At 38.6% G+C, this 9,959-nt stretch overlaps 3 non-coding genes across 3 annotated transcripts; all 3 read left to right on the top strand.

The window, feature by feature from the left end:
- The first annotated feature begins 489 nt into the window (after positions 1–489).
- trnaa-ugc (transfer RNA alanine (anticodon UGC)) lies at positions 490–561 on the top strand. The gene has a single exon. It is a non-coding gene; the product is annotated as a tRNA-Ala (tRNA).
- A 4,844-nt stretch (positions 562–5,405) lies between these two features.
- On the top strand, positions 5,406–5,477 carry trnaa-ugc (transfer RNA alanine (anticodon UGC)). The gene has a single exon. It is a non-coding gene; the product is annotated as a tRNA-Ala (tRNA).
- Positions 5,478–6,315: 838 nt separating this feature from the next.
- On the top strand, positions 6,316–6,387 carry trnaa-ugc (transfer RNA alanine (anticodon UGC)). Its single transcript has one exon. It is a non-coding gene; the product is annotated as a tRNA-Ala (tRNA).
- Positions 6,388–9,959: the final 3,572 nt, after the last annotated feature.

Raw genomic sequence — 9,959 nt, 5'->3', positions numbered from 1 at the left:
CATGTATAGTAAGGCGTTTTTAAGTGAAAAAAGACCATGTATAGTAAGGCGTTTTTGGCCCGAAAAAAACGACCATTTATAGTCAGGCATTTTTGGCCCGAAAAAATGACCAAAATAAGGCGTTTTTAGCCTGAAAAAAAAACGACCATGTACAGTAAGGTGTTTTTGGCCCGAAAAAAACGACCATGTATAGTAAGGCGTTTTTGGCCGAAAAAAAACGACCATGTATAGTAAGGCGTTTTTTAGGCCGAAAAAAACGACCATGTATAGTAAGGTGTTTTTAGTAGAAAAAAAAACGACCATGTATAGTAAGGCGGTTTTGGCCCGAAAAAAACGACCATGTAAAGTAAGGCATTTTTGGCTGAAAAAAAACGACCATTTATAGTCAGGCATTTTTGGCCCGAAAAAAAAACGACCATGTATAGTAAGGCGGTTTTGGCCCGAAAAAAAACAACCATGTACAGTAAGGCGTTTTCAGGCCTGCCCACTGGGGTTGTAGCTCAGTGGTAGAGCGCATGCTTTGCATGTATGAGGTCCTGGGTTCAATCCCCAGCATCTCCACTTTTGTGTGTGGGACAATCCAAGGCTTTCTTATTCTTAAAAAAAACGACCATGTATAGTCAGGCGTTTTTAACCCGAAAAAAACGACCATGTATAGTAAGGCGTTTTTGGCCCGAAAAAAAAACGACCATGTATAGTAAGGCGTTTTTGGCGCCGAAAAAAACGACCATGTATAGTAAGGCGTTTTTGGCCCGAAAAAAAACGACCATGTATAGTAAGGCGTTTTTGGCCCGAAAAAAACCACCATGTATAGTAAGTTTTCCGAAAAAAACGACCATGTATAGTAAGGCGTTTTTATTGCCGAAAAAAAACGACCATGTATAGTAAGGCGGTTTTGGCCCGAAAAAAACGACCATGTATAGTAAGGCGTTTTTGGCCCGAAAAAAACGACCATGTATAGTAAGGCGTTTTTAAGTGAAAAAAGACCATGTATTAAGGCGTTTTTGGTCCGAAAAAAAACGAAAAAACGACCATGTATAGTAAGGCGTTTTTGGCCCGGAAAAAACCACCATGTATAGTAAGGCGTTTTTAGTCCGAAAAAAACGACCATGTATAGTAAGGCGTTTTTGGCCCGAAAAAAAACGACCATTTATAGTCAGGCATTTTTGGCCCGAAAAAAACGACCATGTATAGTAAGGCATTTTTGGCCCGAAAAAAACGACCATGTGTAGTAAGGCGTTTTTGGCCCGAAAAAAACCACCGTGTATAGTAAGGCGTTTTTGGCCCGAAACAAACGACCATGTAAAGTAAGGCGTTTTTAGGCCGAAAAAAAGGACCATGTATAGTAAGGCATTTTTGGCCCGAAAAAAACGACCATGTAAAGTAAGGCGTTTTTAGGCCGAAAAAAACGACCATGTATAGTAAGGCGTTTTTAGGCCGAAAAAAACGACCATGTATAGTAAGGCGGTTTTGGCCCGAAAAAAAACGACCATGTATAGTAAGGCATTTTTAGGCTGAAAAAAAACGACCATGTATAGTAAGGCGTTTTCGGCCCGAAAAAAACAACCATGTATAGTAAGGCGTTTTTAGGCCGAAAAAAACGACCATGTAAAGTAAGGTGTTTTTAGTAGAAAAAAAAACGACCATGTATAGTAAGGCGTTTTTGGCCCGAAAAAAAAACCACCATGTATAGTAAGGCGTTTTGGCCCGAAAAAAAAACGACCATGTATAGTAAGGCGTTTTTGGAAAAAAAAACGACCATGTATAGTAAGGCGTTTTTAAGTAAAAAAAAGACCATGTATAGTAAGCCGTTTTTGGCCCGAAAAAAAACGACCATTTATAGTCAGGCATTTTTGGCCCGAAAAAAATGACCATGTATAGTAAGGCGGTTTTTAGCCGAAAAAAAAAACCGACCATGTATAGTAAGGCGGTTTTGGCCCGAAAAAAAAACGACCATGTATAGGAAGGCATTTTTGGGCTGAAAAAAAAAACGACCATGTATAGTAAGGCGTTTTTGGCCCGAAAAAAACAACCATGTATAGTAAGGCGTTTTTAGCCCTAAAAAAACGACCATGTAAAGTCAGGTGTTTTTAGAGCGCATGCTTTGCATGTATAGTAAGGCGTTTTTGGCCCGAAAAAAACCACCATGTATAGTAAGGCGTTTTTGGTCCGAAAAAAACGACCATGTATAGTAAGGCATTTTTAGCCCGAAAAAAACGACCATGTATAGTAAGGCGTTTTTAAGTGAAAAAAGACCATGTATAGTAAGGCGTTTTTGGCCCGAAAAAAAAACGACCATTTATAGTCAGGCATTTTTGGCCCGAAAAAAAATGACAATGTATAGTAAGGCGTTTTTAGTAGAAAAAAAAACGACCATGTATAGTAAGGTGTTTTTGGCCCGAAAAAAAAACGACCATGTATAGTAAGGCGTTTTTTGTCCGAAAAAAAACGACCATGTATAGTAAGGCGTTTTTAAGTGAAAAAAGACCATGTATAGTAAGGCGCTTTTGGCCCGAAAAAAACGACCATTTATAGTCAGGCATTTTTGGCCCGAAAAAATGACCATGTATAGTAAGCCGTTTTTAGCCTGAAAAAAAAACGACCATGTACAGTAAGGTGTTTTTGGCCCGAAAAAAACGACCATGTATAGTAAGGCGTTTTTGGCCGAAAAAAAACGACCATGTATAGTAAGGCGTTTTTTAGGCCGAAAAAAAAACGACCATGTATAGTAAGGCGGTTTTGGCCCGAAAAAAACAACCATGTATAGTAAGGCGTTTTTAGCCCGAAAAAAACGACCATGTAAAGTAAGGTGTTTTTAGGCCGAAAAAAATGACCATGTAAAGTAAGGTGTTTTTAGGCCGAAAAAAATGACCATGTATAGTAAGGCGTTTTTGGACCGAAAAAAACCACCATGTATAGTAAGGCGTTTTTGGCCCGAAAAAAACGACCATGTATAGTAAGGCGTTTTTGGCCCGAAAAAAACGACCATTTATAGTCAGGCATTTTTGGCCCGAAAAAAATGACCATGTATAGTAAGGTGTTTTTAGCCGAAAAAAAAACGACCATGTATAGTAAGGCGGTTTTGGCCCGAAAAAAACAACCATGTATAGGAAGGCATTTTTAGGCTGAAAAAAAGACCATGTATAGTAAGGCGTTTTTAGCCCGAAAAAAACAAGCATGTATAGTAAGGCGTTTTTAGCCCGAAAAAAACGACCATGTAAAGTAAGGTGTTTTTAGTCCGAAAAAAACGACCATGTATAGTAAGGTGTTTTTGGCCCGAAAAAAACGACCATGTATAGTAAGGCATTTTTGGTCCGAAAAAAACGATCATGTATAGTAAGGTGTTTTTGGCCCGAAAAAAACGACCATGTATAGTAAGGCGTTTTTGGCCCGAAAAAAACTACCATGTTTAGTAAGGCGTTTTTGGTCCGAAAAAAACGACCATGTATAGTAAGGCGTTTTTAAGTGAAAAAAGACCATGTATAGTAAGGCGTTTTTGGCCCGAAAAAAACGACCATTTATAGTCAGGCATTTTTGGCCCGAAAAAAACGACCATGTATAGTAAGGCGTTTTTTAGGCCGAAAAAAACGACCATGTATAGTAAGGTGTTTTTAGTAGAAAAAAAAACGACCATGTATAGTAAGGCGTTTTTGGCCCGAAAAAAAACGACCATGTATAGTAAGGCGTTTTTGGCCCGAAAAAAAAAAACGACCATTTATAGTCAGGCATTTTTGGCCCGAAAAAAATGACTATGTATAGTAAGGCGTTTTTAGCATGAAAAAAAACGACCATGTCTAGTCAGGTGTTTTTGGCCCGAAAAAAAACGACCATGTATAGTAAGGCGTTTTTGGCCCGAAAAAAACTACCATTTATAGTCAGGCATTTTTGGCCCGAAAAAAATGACCATGTATAGTAAGGCGTTTTTAGCCTGAAAAAAAAACGACCATGTATAGTAAGGCGTTTTTGGTCCGAAAAAAACGACCATGTATAGTAAGGTGTTTTTGGCCCGAAAAAAACGACCATGTATAGTAAGGCGTTTTTGGCCCGAAAAAAACTACCATGTTTAGTAAGGTGTTTTTGGCCCGAAAAAAACGACCATGTATAGTAAGGCGTTTTTGGTCCGAAAAAAACGACCATGTATAGTAAGGCGTTTTTGGTCCGAAAAAAACGACCATGTATAGTAAGGTGTTTTTGGCCCGAAAAAAACAACCATGTATAGTAAGGCATTTTTGGTCCGAAAAAAACGACCATGTATAGTAAGGTGTTTTTGGCCCCAAAAAAAACGACCATGTATAGTAAGGCGTTTTTGGCCCGAAAAAAACTACCATGTTTAGTAAGGTGTTTTTGGCTCGAAAAAAACGACCATGTATAGTAAGGCGTTTTTGGTCTGAAAAAAACGACCATGTATAGTAAGGCGTTTTTAAGTGAAAAAAGACCATGTATAGTAAGGCGTTTTTGGCCCGAAAAAAACGACCATTTATAGTCAGGCATTTTTGGCCCGAAAAAATGACCATGTATAGTAAGGCGTTTTTAGCCTGAAAAAAAAAAACGACCATGTACAGTAAGGTGTTTTTGGCCCGAAAAAAACGACCATGTATAGTAAGGCGTTTTTGGCCGAAAAAAAACGACCATGTATAGTAAGGCGTTTTTTAGGCCGAAAAAAACGACCATGTATAGTAAGGTGTTTTTAGTAGAAAAAAAAACGACCATGTATAGTAAGGCGGTTTTGGCCCGAAAAAAACGACCATGTAAAGTAAGGCGTTTTTGGCCCGAAAAAAAAACGACCATTTATAGTCAGGCATTTTTGGCCCGAAAAAAATGACTATGTATAGTAAGGCGTTTTTAGCATGAAAAAAAAAACGACCATGTATAGTAAGGTGTTTTTGGCCCGAAAAAAACGACCATGTATAGTAAGGCGTTTTTGGCCCGAAAAAAAACGACCATGTAAAGTAAGGCGTTTTTTAGGCCGAAAAAAACGACCATGTATAGTAAGGTGTTTTTAGTAGAAAAAAAAAACGACCATGTATAGTAAGGCGGTTTTGGCCCGAAAAAAAAAACGACCATGTATAGTAAGGCGGTTTTTGCCCGAAAAAAACGACCATGTATAGTAAGGCATTTTTGGCCCGAAAAAAACCACCATGTATAGTCAGGCATTTTTGGCCCGAAAAAAAACGACCATGTAAAGTAAGGCGTTTTTTAGGCCGAAAAAAACGACCATGTATAGTAAGGTGTTTTTAGTAGAAAAAAAAACGACCATGTATAGTAAGGCGGTTTTGGCCCGAAAAAAACCGACCATGTATAGTAAGGCGGTTTTGGCCCGAAAAAAAAACGACCATGAAGAGTAAGGCGGTTTTGGCCCGAAAAAAACAACCATGTACAGTAAGGCGTTTTCAGGCCTGCCCACTGGGGTTGTAGCTCAGTGGTAGAGCGCATGCTTTGCATGTATGAGGTCCTGGGTTCAATCCCCAGCATCTCCACTTTTGTGTGTGGGACAATCCAAGGCTTTCTTATATCTTATTGAAAAACGATCATGTATAGTCAGGCGTTTTTAACCCGAAAAAAACGACCATGTATAATAAGGCGTTTTTAGCTGAAAAAAACGACCATGTCTAGTAAGGCGTTTTTGGCCCGAAAAAAAATGACCATGTATGGTAAGGCGTTTTTAGCCTGAAAAAAAAAAAAACGACCATGTATAGTAAGGCGTTTTTGGCCCGAAAAAAAATGACCATGTATGGTAAGGCGTTTTTAGCCTGAAAAAAAAAAAAAAAAACGACCATGTATAGTAAGGCGTTTTTGGCCCGAAAAAAACGACCATGTATAGTAAGGCGTTTTTGGCCCGAAAAAAACCACCATGTATAGTAAGGCATTTTTGGCCCGAAAAAAACGACCATGTAAAGTAAGGCGTTTTTTAGGCCGAAAAAAACGACCATGTATAGTAAGGTGTTTTTAGTAGAAAAAAAAAACGACCATGTATAGTAAGGCGGTTTTGGCCCGAAAAAAAAACGACCATGTATAGTAAGGCGTTTTTGGCCCGAAAAAAACCACCATGTATAGTAAGGCATTTTTGGCCCGAAAAAAAAACGACCATGTAAAGTAAGGCGTTTTTTAGGCCGAAAAAAACGACCATGTATAGTAAGGTGTTTTTAGTAGAAAAAAAAAACGACCATGTATAGTAAGGCGGTTTTGGCCCGAAAAAAAACCGACCATGTATAGTAAGGCGGTTTTGGTCCGAAAAAAAACGACCATGTATAGTAAGGCGGTTTTGGCCCGAAAAAAACAACCATGTATAGTCAGGCGTTTTCAGGCCTGCCCACTGGGGTTGTAGCTCAGTGGTAGAGCGCATGCTTTGCATGTATGAGGTCCTGGGTTCAATCCCCAGCATCTCCACTTTTGTGTGTGGGACAATCCAAGGCTTTCTTATATCTTATTGAAAAACGATCATGTATAGTCAGGCGTTTTTAACCCGAAAAAAACGACCATGTATAATAAGGCGTTTTTAGCTGAAAAAAACGACCATGTCTAGTAAGGCGTTTTTATCGCCGAAAAAACAACCATGTATAGTAAGGCGTTTTTGGCCTGAAAAAAAATGACCATGTATGGTAAGGCGTTTTTAGCCTGAAAAAAAAAAAAAACACGACCATGTATAGTAAGGCGTTTTTGGCCCGAAAAAAAATGACCATGTATGGTAAGGCGTTTTTAGCCTGAAAAAAAAAAAAAAACGACCATGTATAGTAAGGCGTTTTTGGCCCGAAAAAAACGACCATGTATAGTAAGGCGTTTTTGGCCCGAAAAAAACGACCATGTATAGTAAGGCGTTTTTGGCCGGAAAAAAACCACCATGTATTTAAGTCCGAAAAAAACGACCATGTATAGTAAAGCGTTTTTATTGCCGAAAAAACGATCATGTATAGTCAGGCGTTTTTAACCCGAAAAAAACGACCATGTTAAATAAGGCGTTTTTAGCTGAAAAAAACGGCCATGTCTAGTAAGGCGTTTTTATCGCCGAAAAAACGACCATGTATAGTCAGGCGTTTTTGGCCCGAAAAAAAATGACCATGTATGGTAAGGCGTTTTTAGCCTGAAAAAAAAAAAAAAAACGACCATGTATAGTAAAGCGTTTTTATTGCCGAAAAAACGACCATGTCTAGTAAGGCGTTTTTGGCCCGAAAAAAACGACCATGTATAGTAAGGCGTTTTTGGCCCGAAAAAAACGACCATGTATAGTAAGGCATTATTGGCCGAAAAAAACGACCATGTATAGTAAGGTGTTTTTGGTCCGAAAAAAACGACCATGTATATTAAGGCGTTTTTGGCCCGAAAAAAAATTACCATGTATGGTAAGGCGTTTTTGGCCGGAAAAAAACCACCATGTATTTAAGTCCGAAAAAAACGACCATGTATAGTAAGGCGTTTTTGGCCCGAAAAAAAATGACCATGTATGGTAAGGCATTTTTAGCCTGAAAAAAAAAAAAAAAACGACCATGTATAGTAAGGCGTTTTTGGCCCGAAAAAAAACGAACATGCATAGTAAGGCGTTTTTGGCCCGAAAAAAACGACCATTTATAGTCAGGCATTATTGGTCGAAAAAAACGACCATGTATAGTAAGGCGTTTTTGGCCCGAAAAAAACGACCATGTATAGTAAGGCGTTTTTAGCCCGAAAAAAACGACCATGTATAGTAAGGCGTTTTTAGCCCGAAAAAAACGACCATGTATAGTAAGGTGGTTTTAGGCCGAAAAAAATGACCAGGTATAGTAAGGCGTCTTTGGCCCGAAAAAAAAAAACATGTATAGTAAGGCATTTTTATCCCCCAAAAAAATGACGAGGTCTAGTAAGGCATTTTTGACAGAAAAAAACGCCCATGTATTGCAAGGTGTTTTTCGGCCGAAAAAAATGACCATGTATAGTAAGGCGTTTTTAAGTGAAAAAAGACCGTGTATAGTCAGGCATTTTTGGCCCAAAAAAAACCACCATGTATAGTAAGGCGTTTTTGGCCCGAAAAAAACGACCAGTATAGTAAGGCGTTTTTGGCCCGAAAAAAATGACCATGTATAGTAAGGCGTTTTTGGCCCGAAAAAAACGACCAGTATAGTAAGGCATTATTGGCCGAAAAAAACGACCAGTATAGTAAGGCGTTTTTGGCCCGAAAAAAATGACCATGTATAGTAAGGCGTTTTTGGCCCGAAAAAAACGAACAGTATAGTAAGGCGTTTTTAGCCCGAAAAAAACGACCATGTGTAGTAAGGCGTTTTTATCATAGAAAAAACGACCATGTATAGTAAGGGGTTTTTGGCCCGAAAAAAATTACCGTGTTTAGTGAGCCGTTTTTGGCCCGAAAAAAAGGACCATGTATTTTATCCAGAAAAAAAACGACGTTTTTCGGCGTTTTTAGGCCGAAAAAAACGACCATGTATAGTAAGGCGTTTTTATCACCGAAAAAAACAACCATGTATAGTAAGGCGTTTTTGGCCCGAAAAAAACTAGCATGTTTAGTAAGGTGTTTTTGGCCCGAAAAAAACGACCATGTATAGTAAGGCGTTTTTGGCACGAAAAAAACTACCATGTTTAGTAAGGTGTTTTTGGCTCGAAAAAAACGACCATGTATACTAAGGCGTTTTTGGTCCGAAAAAAAACGACCATGTATAGTAAGGCGTTTTTGGCCCGAAAAAAACTACCATGTATAGTAAGGCGGTTTTGGCCCGAAAAAAACGACCATGTAAAGTAAAGCATTTTTGGCTGAAAAAAAACGACCATGTATAGTAAGGCGTTTTTGGCCCAAAAAAAACGACCATGTATAGTAAGGCGTTTTTTAGGCCGAAAAAAACGACCATGTATAGTAAGGTGTTTTTAGTAGAAAAAAAAACGACCATGTATAGTAAGGCGGTTTTGGCCCGAAAAAAAACGAACATGCATAGTAAGGCGTTTTTGGCCCGAAAAAAACGACCATTTATAGTCAGGCATTATTGGTCGAAAAAAACGACCATGTATAGTAAGGCGTTTTTGGCCCGAAAAAAACGACCATGTATAGTAAGGCGTTTTTAGCCCGAAAAAAACGACCATGTATAGTAAGGCGTTTTTAGCCCGAAAAAAACGACCATGTATAGTAAGGTGGTTTTAGGCCGAAAAAAATGACCAGGTATAGTAAGGCGTCTTTGGCCCGAAAAAAAAAAACATGTATAGTAAGGCATTTTTATCCCCCAAAAAAATGACGAGGTCTAGTAAGGCATTTTTGACAGAAAAAAACGCCCATGTATTGCAAGGTGTTTTTCGGCCGAAAAAAACGACCATGTATAGTAAGGCGTTTTTAAGTGAAAAAAGACCGTGTATAGTCAGGCATTTTTGGCCCAAAAAAAAACCACCATGTATAGTAAGGCGTTTTTGGCCCGAAAAAAACGACCAGTATAGTAAGGCGTTTTTGGCCCGAAAAAAATGACCATGTATAGTAAGGCGTTTTTGGCCCGAAAAAAACGACCAGTATAGTAAGGCATTATTGGCCGAAAAAAACGACCAGTATAGTAAGGCGTTTTTGGCCCGAAAAAAATGACCATGTATAGTAAGGCGTTTTTGGCCCGAAAAAAACGAACAGTATAGTAAGGCGTTTTTAGCCCGAAAAAAACGACCATGTGTAGTAAGGCGTTTTTATCATAGAAAAAACGACCATGTATAGTAAGGGGTTTTTGGCCCGAAAAAAATTACCGTGTTTAGTGAGCCGTTTTTGGCCCGAAAAAAAGGACCATGTATTTTATCCAGAAAAAAAAACGACGTTTTTCGGCGTTTTTAGGCCGAAAAAAACGACCATGTATAGTAAGGCGTTTTTATCACCGAAAAAAACAACCATGTATAGTAAGGCGTTTTTGGCCCGAAAAAAACTAGCATGTTTAGTAAGGTGTTTTTGGCCCGAAAAAAACGACCATGTATAGTAAGGCGTTTTTGGCACGAAAAAAACTACCATGTTTAGT

This window comes from Hippocampus bargibanti, linkage group LG03 (assembly GCF_051943395.1).
Source record: "Hippocampus bargibanti isolate YZ-2025 linkage group LG03, ASM5194339v1, whole genome shotgun sequence".
NCBI classification, from domain to species: Eukaryota; Metazoa; Chordata; class Actinopteri; order Syngnathiformes; family Syngnathidae; genus Hippocampus; species Hippocampus bargibanti.
The sequence above is the reverse complement of the archived record's forward strand: the minus strand, read 5'-3'. Positions and strand labels throughout refer to the sequence as shown.